The following is a 14,018-nucleotide window of genomic DNA, read 5'->3' on the forward strand; positions in this document are numbered from 1 at the left end:
AAAACATGGAGATAGAGAAAATAACAATGACATGTTTTTACTACAAATGTTAAGCACTGCATCAATTCAAGAAAAGATATTCTCCTGTAATGAACTTTAAATGTGAAAAGAGTTGTTAAATGCTCAAATGGCTATTATTATATTGCTGTTGTGTGGTGGGCTAATCTGCTGGTCATCATTTTAACATTATACACATCAATTTATTGCATTTTATTTGTTTTCACTATGTATTTTATATCATTTATGTATGTTTTATGTCTAATTGCTGGATTTAGTAGTAAAAAAAAGTAGTAAGTAGTAAAAAAAATTGTGGTTACCAGAGGGTACATGCAGCAGTAGTGGTTGGGAAAGAAAACTATACTTCATCTACTGTCTGGGATTGTTAACATAATGTATTTGTGCAATGAGACGTTAACTATATTCATCTAAATGGGGATTATGACTGTTTAGGTGGTAGCTCTTGGATGAAATAAAAAGGCAGGCTTCTGTACCTTCTGCTTTGTCGAACCTTCAGTGAGATCATCCACATGAGGAGCCGTTTCTTCACTCGTGCTCCACTTGCCGGACCTTTATGAATCAATTTAAGATTTCATAATGGAATTTTAAATATTTATGATTCCGTGGCCGCAATGACCAAACTACGTTGGTGCGCCATAGATAGCCCTATGTAGGGAAAACGGCGGGGGTATATTATTTTTTTTTTTACTGGACATTTCAGTGCGCTGACAGCTGTAGCTGAAGAGGGCATTATAGAACCCATAGAGAGGAATTGGACAAAACCCAGCTGGAGTCTTGACAAAGACAGGAGAATGAAGAGAAAGGACTGATTGACATGATCAGAAAATGGATTACGCTAAAACAATTTTTTTTCTTCCATTCTAAAATGGGGAAATGCTCCCAAGGGAGGAATTGGGCACAAAACTCCAAATTAGGCACAGACGTAGACAGACAGGGACTGTGATGTAACTCAATTCATTATTTACTACTGGCTTACAGTATCTACTCGAATTTCCACTTACTCAGCGGAGAAATTTCATTAACAAGTAATCTAAACACAAGCAATCTGTCTATGGAGAATATACTATGAATAAAACTGCCATAGCACTGTGAAAAACATTGCTACACCTAGTGGCATTGTGGCAATGTTATTTGGACTTCAATGACCCCGGGGTGAAAAGATGGCGAGTGAAAGCGAGAAGGGGGCGCGAGACAATCATGGCAAGGCCATCATCATTTGTCTCCACCTCCTTTTCTATCCTCTTTCACCAGTTGACACGGCAAATGGCATAGCCAGCCTGTGTCACTCAAAAAGCCATTTCTGTCCTCCCAGCCCCTGCCTGTGCTGACAGAGTGAGAGAATGAGGGGAGGGGGAAAAAAAGGGGGAGGAAAAGAGCCGACAGAGGCATTTTTCAACATGGCTTTTTGTCAATTTTTGTGCGCTTGTCAAAATGAGAGGATGTGCCCGGTTGCTATGCTGGTTGGAGAGCTGTTAGGCAGGGGTTGAAGTTTGAGTGTGGGAAAAGTGGTGGAGACAAGCAACTGAAGAGGTACTCCAATGTTGCGATACACTAGCAGGTACAGCAAAGAGTCAGCATTGGCGGCTCAAGGCTGCCAGGTATCCGGTAGACAGAAAGAAATCATTAATTGCATTTATTCTAAGTTTCTCACTTCATTTCCAAAGGGATGATAGAAGAGAACAGAGCCAGGAGTCTAGCAGAATATGTCCTCCTAGTTTTAAGTGGACAATTATGTACAAGACACTTGTGACCACTAAGACAGTAGATTATAGCCAGCTAAAATGAATCTTTAAAGCCGACATCTAGTCAGAGATCATATAATGGGAAATGACCCCAGTCAGTGGCATACAAGATAAAAACCTCAAGACTCATCATCCTATAATAATTCTTCAATTTTGGCAATCAAATTCAACCTCTCCACACGTTCAATCACATAAATGGCAACTGACTATCAACAAATGAGATTGGGGATTGAGATGGGTGGTGTGTGTGAGGAAAATAGCAGAGGGGAGACTGATTGAATCAAGTCATGCCTATTTAGGAGCCACGCAGTTAGTCTGTTGCTGGACTGCAAAGGACGATTCATTGGAAAATATGATTTGCCTTCCATTTTCTTTATTCAACTACGATGCATTCTGACCAGTCTGACTATAGTAGCACCTGCCCATGGTAGTTAATCTAAATCAGTGTGGTATCTAATAAATGGGATTACAGTCACCTTGCACTTAACAGGTCCATCTTTAGGAAAATGCTACCATGGAACAGAGCTTTATTATAGGTTTGAGGAATGGAAAATTAGGTAGGTGAGTGTTATCATCTCTTGCAAGTAATTTCCCTTAGCTTGACCACAGTGAATACTTGGGAAATATTCAGTCACATATACTTGGAACGATGGTTAAGAGAAGTTTATTCTGATTTGATTCCTTGACCACACTTCAGAATGTACTACACAAGCAGCAGAAGATGTTCAGATGTTTAAAGTTCATGGAAAGGTAAGTTTGCTTTGATCCTTTATTGTTCATATTTGAAGTGAGCCTCCAAGCCACAAAAACTTTCAGATGTGACACCCTTAATTTGTTAACGCTTTCCTCTGCAACTTTGTTCCAATCATCCGTTTCCTGTGTTTTTCTCCTTCCATTTAGGGAAAATGGTGGGAAAAGGGTGTCAAAACAAGACTGGGCTTCCAAAAACCTCCATAATGAGGAGACAAGGGAGAGAAATGGGGCTAACATTTGTTGAATGGGATTGAGTGCAAGTAGAAAAGCGAGGGAGGGAAGGAGAAAGACCAAGAGAACTTAGAAGAGGCTACAAATGACGAAACGGAGTGTTGAAAGCGCAACTTGTGGGTTTTTTTTTTCTTGTTTGCCGTTCCTCCTCCTCTTTCTGCCCTACAAGACTACAGAAACGCAGATGCTGCTAATCAGCTCTACACCGGAGAGGACATGCTCTGACTAGAGAATGAGCACAAAGAAAGATGGAAGATGCAAGGGCGAGCAATGAACAAGGCAAAAAAAAGTGAAGTTCCATTTAGCCATTCATTCATCAAACAGTAGGGCTGAATGACCGAAAATTTATATCAAGGTATAATTCAAGTTACAGACAGTAATTATATATTATGGTGCTTAAGTTTTCCCTCAATCGACGTGATTTTAAAAAATGCCATATAAAACTCTAGAACAGAGATGCAGTAAAAAGAACATCTGAACATGACTGAAAATACTTCAAGTAAAAGCTTTTAAATTACATATATTACATCAAATGCGTCCCTTCCACAGCTGGGCTCGCCTAGCATGAGGGGATAAATTAGTCACTCATGAATCAGTCAACGATGTCAGTATTTTTTTTCTTTTAAACCATTAGATAGGTACTGTGACTTGTGTCATAGCTGCAGGACATTTTTAACTGTTCTTAGTCATGGACAATCCATGTAGGATTGTGAAGCATGCTCATTATATTCATCAATACAATCCAGTAGAATATGGACTAAGGTTGAGTCACTGAAGAGGGCATGAACTGAAAAAAAAAAAAAAAAGCAAAGTGATGTCACTGTTTAACCGTTTACCACAGTTTGATGGATACATGCATCAACCTTTGTTTTAAAAATTCACAGAAAAATCTTCTTAGGCTTCGGCAGTATTGTCTATCACATCAGCTGGGAAGTGGCCGATCACAGAAAGCCAGTGTGGTCAAGAATGTCACACTTGTTCACATATGTATATGCATGACTAAATGCAAATATGTGCAAAAAACTTTGCACACTTTTACTCTATCAGATTAAAAACTCTAAAACAGACACGGCAGAATACAAACGGCATGTGATCATGTACTTGATACATTTGGCGTAGAATGCACTATTTCCTGCGGGAGGGCTTTTAACACCACCGGGTATGTGATGTGACAATTGTGCTTCCAAATAGAATGGATAGCACTCACTTCAAAAACAGGCAGCGGCACGGACACACTCTTCAAATTCAATTTCAACAATGTGGCCACAGGCAAAACAGACACCCCAATACTGTATCATGAAGTTACAAGCTACAACAATCTTGTGGTCAGCACAACACTCTTGCTGCCCAGACTGCCCGAATACCCAATGGGACACCTTTTTAAAAGTAAAGCCCTATGCCCAAAGGCTACTGTCTCATGGCATTTCCGTTGAATGAATTAATAGAGAGCTCAATTGTTTCCTCAAAAGAAAATTCAAACCAATGTGTCTCAGTGGTTTCATCAATTTTGAGTCATTTATTGCTGTGCACAGCTGAGCCACTAACAAATGGATGGCAGAACGGTGATAGGCGACAAGAAAAAACAACAACAAAAAAACAAAACAAATGGCAGCCCTTGAAGAAGAGGGTCTAGACAGTTAAGTCAGCAAAGCCAACTCCAGACAAAACGTGCATATTAAAATGCACACGCAGGCATTCCACTGTGTTTAGCTGCAAAACAATTTGAATGAACTTGCAGCACATCTGAGTCAACACTTCAGGGACAATAGAGAGTGGAGCAAAACATCAAATACCTGTATGTATCAGAGCTATGAACAATGAAGACACGGGCAGTATTGAAGAAAATTTCGCCACCTAAATTTGGTTGCCTCATTGTTTGTTACCGTCTATCACTTGAAACGAGAAAGCGCAAAATGGAGCCATTGTAATACAGCAATAGGTTTCAAGTCAGAATTATAATTTTCAGCTGGATGTCAAACAATGAGTGACAGGAAAATGAAAGTGAAATCAATGTCCGCCTTGGGAAATTACCACTGTTCATCCATGTGTCAAGCCAGTCCTATGTGTGGGGTGATGGGTTATTATGGAAAAAAAATAACCGGGACACACACCAATAAGCACAACTAGAGTGCAAGTGACCTAGACTGATGCCATCAGTGAGCGAACAGAGAGAATAGAGAGAAAGCACTAGCAGGAGGACTAGTAGGCAGTCGCCTACACAATGACAAAATAACAAGAAACAAAAACTCAAAAGACAAAATGTGGATAAAACAAATATGCACGAAATGTGAAGCCGGCAGTTTTTACTGTGTTTTGGAATTGGCAATTTGGAAATTCTCTGTAGGTTTACAAAGGTAAAATAACCTGAGGATGAATCGTTTCACGCCTCATTTAGTCCATTCCCTTGATATCATGTAAAATTTAAACATTTCATGGTATTATAAAACTATAGACGTGTATCTGAGTAGGAACATATGTGAGTGCAGTTCTTTCCTCCAGATAAAACAGGAACAATTTGACATTGGGGATAGTGCAAGACAGTGATGTATCCATCCAATGGAAAAATCTGACGCAAACTGACTTATTCTCCTGCACAAATACTAAAAAGAGGAATCGAGGCACTTGAAAATCCTACCATGGGAACTGAAATGTAAACATGTTTTTAATCATAAAATTGCATTTGCCTGTGAAAAGCATAACAGACAAGCACGTCAGCATACTAGAGAGCAGAGTATCAAAACTGCAGCCGATTGACTTTTTTTTTTTTTTTAGTGTTCAGCTCAGCAGAAGTAAGCAAAAGTGCTAGCTCCTAAACAAACCATGCCTGTACCATGCTGAGCGGATGTGCCAGTAAACACTATACAGTCGTCATCAGAATGAAATGCAGTTTGTGTAAGGGTGCCGCACATTCATAAAAAACACAAGAAAACTCATGTCAGCCGGATGTCTGCCCTCTTTCAGTCACTAATTTCCTGTCGTACCCCAGCTATAGGGCAGGCCGACCATACAAGATTTAATCCCTAAAGCTATGTAGAAGTGCTAACATGTGAAAACTGATTAAAGGCTGTGTGTGCATGTGTGTCTGAAATATGCCTACATTCGCAAGATTTCATAACAACAGCTGGATGTAGAATAAAAGCACTTCAATGTAGGAGGCTGAGGGCATTTGGTCAAATATGTTTAATCCTCTACAGTTCCAGTGTTTCCTATCATGTATTTTTAATCTCTCTTCCACTGCTTAATATTCAGTTCTGGCCGTAGAATTGTCAACAACACACACATGTCGCAAAGAGAATACTGCAAGTCCAAGTTTTTAAAAGGAGTGCAGTGCCGGTGCCACACCTCCTTCCCTGACACCACTATTTCCCCTTGGTTGTGTGTGTTCGCCCACACAAACACATGTTGCCATGCGTAGTGGTACTTTGAGAACTCAATCGACATCCAACCCTCAGCACTCCTTAGTGACTGTAAGCGGACTGTGTGGGAGGACTGGCTCTGATAGAATGGACTGCTGTGTTATTGACTTCAATTTAGAAAGTGCTGCCTGCTGCTTCCCCCAACCCCACCCCACCATTCCTTTCATAGCCGGGACCGTGTTGGCCCCCAGCCGCAGCCTCCCTCCGGGGGATATCCCTGATTGCACTGCTACAGAAAACACATTTACGCAAGGTTGCAGGGTCTGGAGTTAAGGCGGGGGGGTACTTTTTCCTATGACCCATATTCCATTTCCATCTTTCCTTGCCCTTTCCTTTATCCCAAACGTATATGTTTTCCCACATTACCTCCTTTCGGGGCTTTTCTATAGTCATTTAGCAACAATGTCAACGTCCAGTCAGGCGTCAGTTTCTCAACGTCCAGCCCTCCCTATCTCCCATTGTCTCCTACCTGCTTGAGTGGACAGTTGCTGAAGTGTTGTATTGTTGGAAGCTGCAGGTACATCGGCACTGAACATTTGACGCTGTGCTGGCTGCGCTCATAGATTAGACACACTTAGCTTGGCTTCTCAAATCCCCAGTATAGGGGGGGGGGAATATGGAGGCAGAGAGACAGCGGATATTACACAGGAAAAATAACTGGCTGGGAGGTGAGTAGTTGCATTAGAAAATAGGCACACAAAATGCATCTCTTGTACACACACACACGCAAAAGTCCTACCTCTTCTCTGCTTCCAGTATATACAAGTACAAAGTTAATTTAACAGTAACCCTTCATACTGCCTAAAGTGTACTTTACTAGCGGGAGTTTCTTATTACGTTCACATTGGGAAGCAGATAGTTCCTTTGAACACAGATAAGGTAGACAGGCTACCATCATTAATGAAATCCAAATTGGAAGCATATTAGAAAAAAACGCTCTGTTGGAAAGTCATTAGAAAGCAGGTTGCAATATTGTGTGGTGTCTGTACTAAGATATCTGGCACGAGGCAAAATACTCATCGAGACATAGAAATAGGCTTACAAACAAACACATGGAAGTGGAAAATGACTCAATATGCTGGACAGTACTGCTGAAATCTGGGTGTGGCCAGGTGGATTGGTCAAGATCAAAAGCCGTTTCATTCTTTTTTTCTCCCCCATCTCTGGGTCTGTGGAGTAACAAGCCTCAGTGCAGCTAATCTTCCCATACATGAAGCTTGATGGAGATTCTGGGATTAGCGGTTTCACTGAAATAACACTATAAAGAAGATAAGCGTTGCTGTGATTTTAGGGAAAGGAGGGTATTTGAAGGTCAGGGTATCCATAGTGGGTGAGGAAATGAAGGGGGTCATTTTAAGAAGAACAAAAGACCTGGGAGGAGGTGGAGGAAATGTCAATTCCACACCTTGAGGATGGCATGGTGGTTTAAGATAAATAGATATTCCATATCAATATCTCAGGAAACTTAGTTTTGAAGCCAAATTCTGAGCTTTTTGTAGTGCTACATGTTTGATCCAATTACCTCTAGCAGCAGACTTTACATACTTGTCATTGTAAAAAAGGCTACACAAAATGCTACTGTAGCCAACAGAATCAGTATCAAGGCAAGACAAGACAAAGCATTTCTTAGTAGGCACAATAAATCACTGTTTGGACTCCCATTCTATCCTATAAAAACAATTAGGTGAACTGAGACGAGTAGAAGTAATTCAAAAGCCCAATATGGGACTAATGTCACACACAATTTTGCAGAGTAAACAACTCAGTAGTTAGGAATTTTGTTTTGACCAAGCCAGAGACATAAAGCAGCAAGACTGAGAAGGAGGGGTGGATCTGAATAAAGACGACACCTTTGCTCCCAAGGAGCTAAAAGTCTAGAAGATTTAACTGCTCTCTCTCTGGTGAATTACTATGTTTTTACCTTCACATTGCTCAGAGAATGAGACATCCATTTCCTACGGCCTGGCAGTTGGCAAGGCAACATTGTGATGAACGCACATAGAGGGATGCGCCATGAATCCTAATGAGGCCAGCTGACCAATGACGTGGCCAGGGCAAAACATGGGAAGCATTAGCATATGGTGTGTAAAAATGTTGAGAGAAATTAGGACATTATGTCACATGATATATTATGTCGTTAAAAATCTAATTCTTGGAAATAAAAGGTAGCAGTAACTGGAGAAAACTTGAACATTTCAGAGAGCAAAGTAAACACACCCCTATTTCTAAATATGGACAAAGCATCTCCTCCTATCTAGCGATCTTGGCTCATGCTGATTGGGTTAACAGTGCTAACCTACTTGTATCTTTCTTCAGCTTCCAACTAACACTGCGCTAGGGCTAATCCCTGCTCTGGCAGCCAGTTTGAACACAGCTCAACATAATGAAGCCCATTAGTCTGGAGACAATGGCTGCTAGCGAAGCTCAAACACTGAGTAACACAGGATGGGATAGAGAAGAAAAAAAAAAGTAAAAACTCTCATCTTTTACTGTGTGCCTTCAATTGCCATGACCTGATATTGCCCTCTTTTGAGAGCGCGCACACTCCGTCACACACTTAATAACATATGCTGAATGAGCAAACACAATTAACTTGAGACTGGCCTGTAAATAGTAGATCAGAAGAACACTGTAAAAAGTACAAAGAACACAGAGAGGAGGACTGGAGAAGAGGAGGCAAAGAAAGGAAAGAAAGTACAGTAAACAAGAAAGGATAAAAGAAAAGAAGAAGGAACAAATAAGGAAAGGGGGCAAGAACGAAGGCAGTGTAAAAAGAGTAGAAAGTGCAAGGAAAAGGAGATGGAAAGAATGGACAGGTTGAGAGTAGGGAGAGAAGGCAACTGTCAAAGCAACTCAGTACCAGAGAAGACTAGATTAAAAGCATCTTTATTGTTTATTGCTAGGCTTCCCAACCCAGAGTTGTTCTAAATAAAAGTTCCACCTGAATGAATTAAATGAAAGGATGTTCAATGTAGGACAAAGGTGAAAAGGTCATTAGTATTAGTAAGCTGTATTGAGGGGAGGCCACACAAGGTCAGTGAAAGAAGTCAAACGAGACTAAGCAGGTAACGCGATGAAATACAACTGGGCATACGGAAGCCTCTAATGTACCCTACTGCCTGTTATAATCTCTTGATACGTTGGCATATGATTGGTGTGTGAGTCTCTGTGTGCGTGTGTGTGTGATTGTGTGCGTGATGAGAAAGCTGATAAACTGAAAAAATCCCTACCAAGCAGTTTAAGCTTTTACTGGGACACCGATAGCACCTTTTCTGTGTGTGTGTGTGTGTGTGACACGTAATCTCTTGCAGAATTAATTCCTGAAAACTGAAATGAAAATGGGAAAGGAAGTGTCTAGTACTAGGTGTTTTACCTCAAGGTCAACATCATAGAGTTTGGGGTGTGTTTGTGTACGCACGTTTCAGTATGGTGGCCTAGAGAAACTCGTTTAAGAGAACATTGTGCCATGGTGGGCACTGGTATTCATTTGCCACTGGGACATTACTGTATATTTAGAGGACATGCTCACTCACACACACATGGATGTATAAAATTTGTAATAGCTCTCAAAGCACGAGACAAGCCCAAAAATAGTATGTCTCTTCTCTCCTTGAGAAAATCACATACACATAGACACACACAGAAAACCATATGTGGATTGCCAAAGGGCCTATCCTGTAAACCCTTGATCCTGGCAATGACATTATCATTAGATCTATCATTCGACTGTCCAGTCCTCAACTCTGATTGTCATTGCTGCCATACCATACTGCAGGCCATTCGCCCAAATGGAACTACTGACACGTACGCACATGCAAACAGACATGGGCTGCTGACCTACATGTGACTGGCCGCAGCCCAGATTTGCTAGCATTCACCTCAGGGGATGAGTTCTGTAATGTTTGCATATACCCATTGAACATGCTGGTTGACAAGCCACACCAAAGTAGGTCGAGTGCCCCCCCCCCACAAACAACTCCCAACACCCTGCTGGCCCGGTGCAGGGGGTGGCTCCATAAAGCCTTGGGTGAGGCAGGGAGGGCAGGGGTCACACAAGCAAGGGCATGGGGGCTGGCATGACAGTATGAAGGTCCCACAAATATGACAGCTCATCAAGCCATCATCGGTCAGAGAGTCCTGGAGGTAAGGCCTGACAACACTCTTCTTGTCAAGAAAGTGGATTTACTGGCATGGCCTGAATCTCGACACTCCAAAATAAACAGTTTGTCCAGGTTTGCAAGTTCAGCATTGGCTCTAAACACCAAATCAGATTCAACTTAGAAATTAAGGTCTAACAAAAAAAGGCCACTAGCTTCGAAAAAGGCTCTTCTGGTTCACCTCTTTGCCAATGTCACAAATGCAATGTGACCTGCGCTCAAACACCCGCAGACACACGCTCACACACAAGCTGGACCTTGAGAAAACCTTGTCGTGATCACAGAGTTTGGCTGACCATCAAGCCATATTGGCCATTCCATGCCAGGATCAAACTATAACGCAAGGGGTTGACCACATTTGGTCAGTGGAGCATTGCAGAGTTTGGCAGGCCATGACCCAGGCTCCATCAGTAGTGAGAAAGCAGTGTGCACTGACAGGCAAAATAGAGTGGGCATAGAAAAGACAGGAAGAAAGAGAAATAAACAGGGTGAGGGCCAAAAAGAGATACCCTGGCAGCGTTGGTCATGTTATGGGTCAAAGCATGATTTTGGTTAGATAGAAGTCTGGGATGTACTGTGCTAGGTGGGTAAAACATAACCTCAACTCATTCTGGGTCACTTGTTCATGAAATGGTGGCACAACGCACCTACAGAACAGTGCACAGGCACCATCTGACAAAAAGCTACCAGTGCCAGTATGCACGCTGTACTACTATCTGATTGTTTGTTTTTTTGCCATCAATACAGAATCACAAAGAACCGCGAGCCTTCATTTGCAGCTGGCTTAACTGACAATAAATCAATGAAATGTTGATTAGCAGGATATTTGGGGGACATTTCTTTTTCGTTTCTGCTTGAACATGCCTGCATTATCTGCATTATTATTATCGCATGCTCACAGAACGCAGTGAAGAGGATGCAGTAGTGCAGCACACCTCAGATATCACCCTCCACGTGGCCATGGTGCTAGGGAATCCCTGTGGAAAGGAAAGGAAATAGCCTCTTTCTTAACAAAGGAAAATCCCCCATATACTCCTGTGGCTGCCACCTCACTGTTACATGTGCTTCATTGAAGCCCATTCGTATTCAACTGCAGTGAAGTCAAGGAGAAAGTCTGTGTGTGTATGTGTGTATAATATAGGAGTTGGCTCTATACTCCTGTGCCGGTGGGAATAACGTACTGCGCTACAGGCAGTGTGACCTTTTCTTGCTGGCATGCTTTCTCTCTCTCTCTTTCACACGCTTACTCCCCAGCTCAGACACAAACACACACACACACAAACAGCAGCACTGTCACAGCTAGCTTTACCAACCATCAATTACCCACACTGCTTCCTAGTTTAATGGACATGAGACTTGTACAAATCATTGTAGATAGAGGGGTGATGGGACAGTAGGTGCGTTTGTTTTGCCTTTTCTCCCGCGGCAGGAAGGTAAAGCATGTCTTGTTTTCTCCCGTTCACCTTCCTCAACATGACCTTTATGGTTGTGTGCTTCTTGAAGCGACAGTTTGTGCTCAAATTGGGGGTTAAGGCCTGCCTGTTTAGAGTGCTCTAACTACCTGCACAGGCATACATGATGGAGGGGGGATGGAAAGTGGGGAAGTTATAAACCCTGCTCTATTTAAAAATTATATATGTTTTTTATATATATATATATATATATATATCCACCCATCATTTAGGTTACAGCACTTTTCAGCATTCAAAGAAATAAATTCTTTCACTACTTAAATCTAATCTATTAAGTGGTATTAAATCAAATCTAAACTTTTTATTTCCATTGCATTGAAAAGAGAGATCAAGATAAATGCGGCTTAAATTGTACTTTTTGTACTGTGCCAATAATAAGGTGAATACAAATGTGAGTTTGCGGGAGATAATATGTAAAGACATAGCCAGCCAGAGATGAAGGAGAGTGACACAGTGACGGAAGAAGCAGGAAAGACAGCGAGGAGGGTGAGGGTGGAGTGGGTGGGGGTGGGTTAATGCACAAAACACACTGCATCAAACCAAAGCACTGCTCCGAGCAGGATGCGTCAGCAGTCCATTCATGTTCCGCTATTTTCCACCAAAGGACAAAACGCAAAGAGTGAGCGAGCAATGGGAGATAAAGTGAAAGAAAATCCAGGATAAAGACAGAGCAGAGAAGGAAAAGAGAGAGGGCATCAGAAAAGAGAGAGCGGAAGCACGAGAGTGAGAGAAACAGTGTCCCATCTGCCTGCTTTTGCCACTACAGCAATGCTGGAAAGCTTTGCCAGACTCTTTGGAATGGCTGGATTATTGCTGGCTAGGAGGGGGTTAAAATCTGGTTGCTGTGGGGATGCCACTGTCCATCTCTGCCTTTTGCTTGGACAGCCTGTCTATTCCCTTAAGCCACACAAAGCCCCAGAAAGCCACAGAACAAGAGACAGTGAGCATTAAAAAAAAGAAAGTGGAAGACAGCAGGAGTAAACTGGTTTTTGAAGAGGTAGATCTCTAAAAAGGTCTGAGTGCTTTGAGCTCACCAAACTACCTTAGGACACTGCAGAGAGAGCAGGAGGGAGGCAGAGAGAGAGAGAGAGAGAGAGAGAGAGAGAGAGAGAGAGAGAGAGAGAGAGAGAGAGCGCAAAAGTGAGTGAGAGAGAGGGAGGGAGCAAGAGAGAGAGAGCGAGAGAGTAAGAGAGAGGGATCCAAGCCGGCGCACGCTCTCTCTTTTGCTGCTACAACGGATCCTTTCCACATCGACGCTACCGTTAACGTCACGCCTGAAAGCCGTGCGCTCGACCAGCTCTTGCCTTCCCTGTCTTGTTCCTCTCCCCAGTCGGACGCTGTATTAGCGAGGGGGTGCTGATCACCACGAGGAGAGGAAGAAAAAAAAAAAAAGAACTGGAAAACAAGAAAAAAAGAAACAAGCCGGAGAGAGGAAGGAGAAACTGCGCACCACCCCTCCTTCCTCTAACCCACCTCGATCAACCCAGCTACTAACACCCCCACTCCTCCAAGCACCCCCTTCCATCCCCCACCCCACTCCCTCTCTGAAGAAATTGACGGATTATTGGGAAGTGCAAGGGAGGCAGGCTGCAGCTGCTGCTGTGTGTGCTCGCTACTGCTGCTGTGTGCTTCGCAGGGATGGTGTGTGTGCATTTGCAATTGCTGCCGTCGCCACCGTGGCTACCGAGGCTGGTGCGTGTGGCTAGTTAAGAGGAGGAAGAAGCTTATGAAGGCAGTGCGTGTCGCCTAGCCTTTTTCAACCCCTGCCGAGCATTCCTGGAAGAAAAAAGAAAAAAAAAAGAAAAGAAAATTCAAGTGGACACGACGCCACATTGAGAGGGGGAGCAAGGAGAAGAGTGAGAGAGAGAGAGAGAGAGAGAAGGGCTGTCAGACTGACCAACCAACCAACTGATTGACCACTAAAAAGTGAACAGAGGAATACAGAGAGGAGGGGGTCTATTTTTTATCCCGGTTTGTCAACCTCCCCTTCTAACCGTCGCAAACAAAAGGCAAAGAACACTGGAAAAGACTGTGGAATTTTCATTCAACCTTCTCCAATCCCGCCCCCACCTACATCCCCCTTTTTGTCTTTTCGGGTCTTGGCTTTTGGTGCACAAAAAAAAATTGTGCATGTGTGTTTGTGTGTTTGCCTGTGCTATGGAGACCTGGGTAAGGTGTCTAGCAGGGGGATCAACTGTCGGATTCCAAGGACAAGCGAGAGAAGAGGAG

The 14,018-nt window shown here is 42.7% G+C and overlaps 2 protein-coding genes across 2 annotated transcripts in view; one reads left to right on the forward strand and one right to left on the reverse strand.

Annotated features, from left to right (window-relative positions):
- Positions 1–14,018, forward strand: part of LOC104928802 (E3 ubiquitin-protein ligase TRIM38) — an 899,066-nt gene that overhangs the window by 481,338 nt on the left and 403,710 nt on the right. The window lies entirely within an intron of this gene.
- The window catches only part of snd1 (staphylococcal nuclease and tudor domain containing 1), a 159,661-nt gene that overhangs the window by 70,780 nt on the left and 74,863 nt on the right, over positions 1–14,018 (reverse strand). The window lies entirely within an intron of this gene.

The sequence above is a fragment of the Larimichthys crocea genome, chromosome XX (genome assembly GCF_000972845.2).
Source record: "Larimichthys crocea isolate SSNF chromosome XX, L_crocea_2.0, whole genome shotgun sequence".
In the NCBI taxonomy this organism is placed as follows: Eukaryota; Metazoa; Chordata; class Actinopteri; family Sciaenidae; genus Larimichthys; species Larimichthys crocea.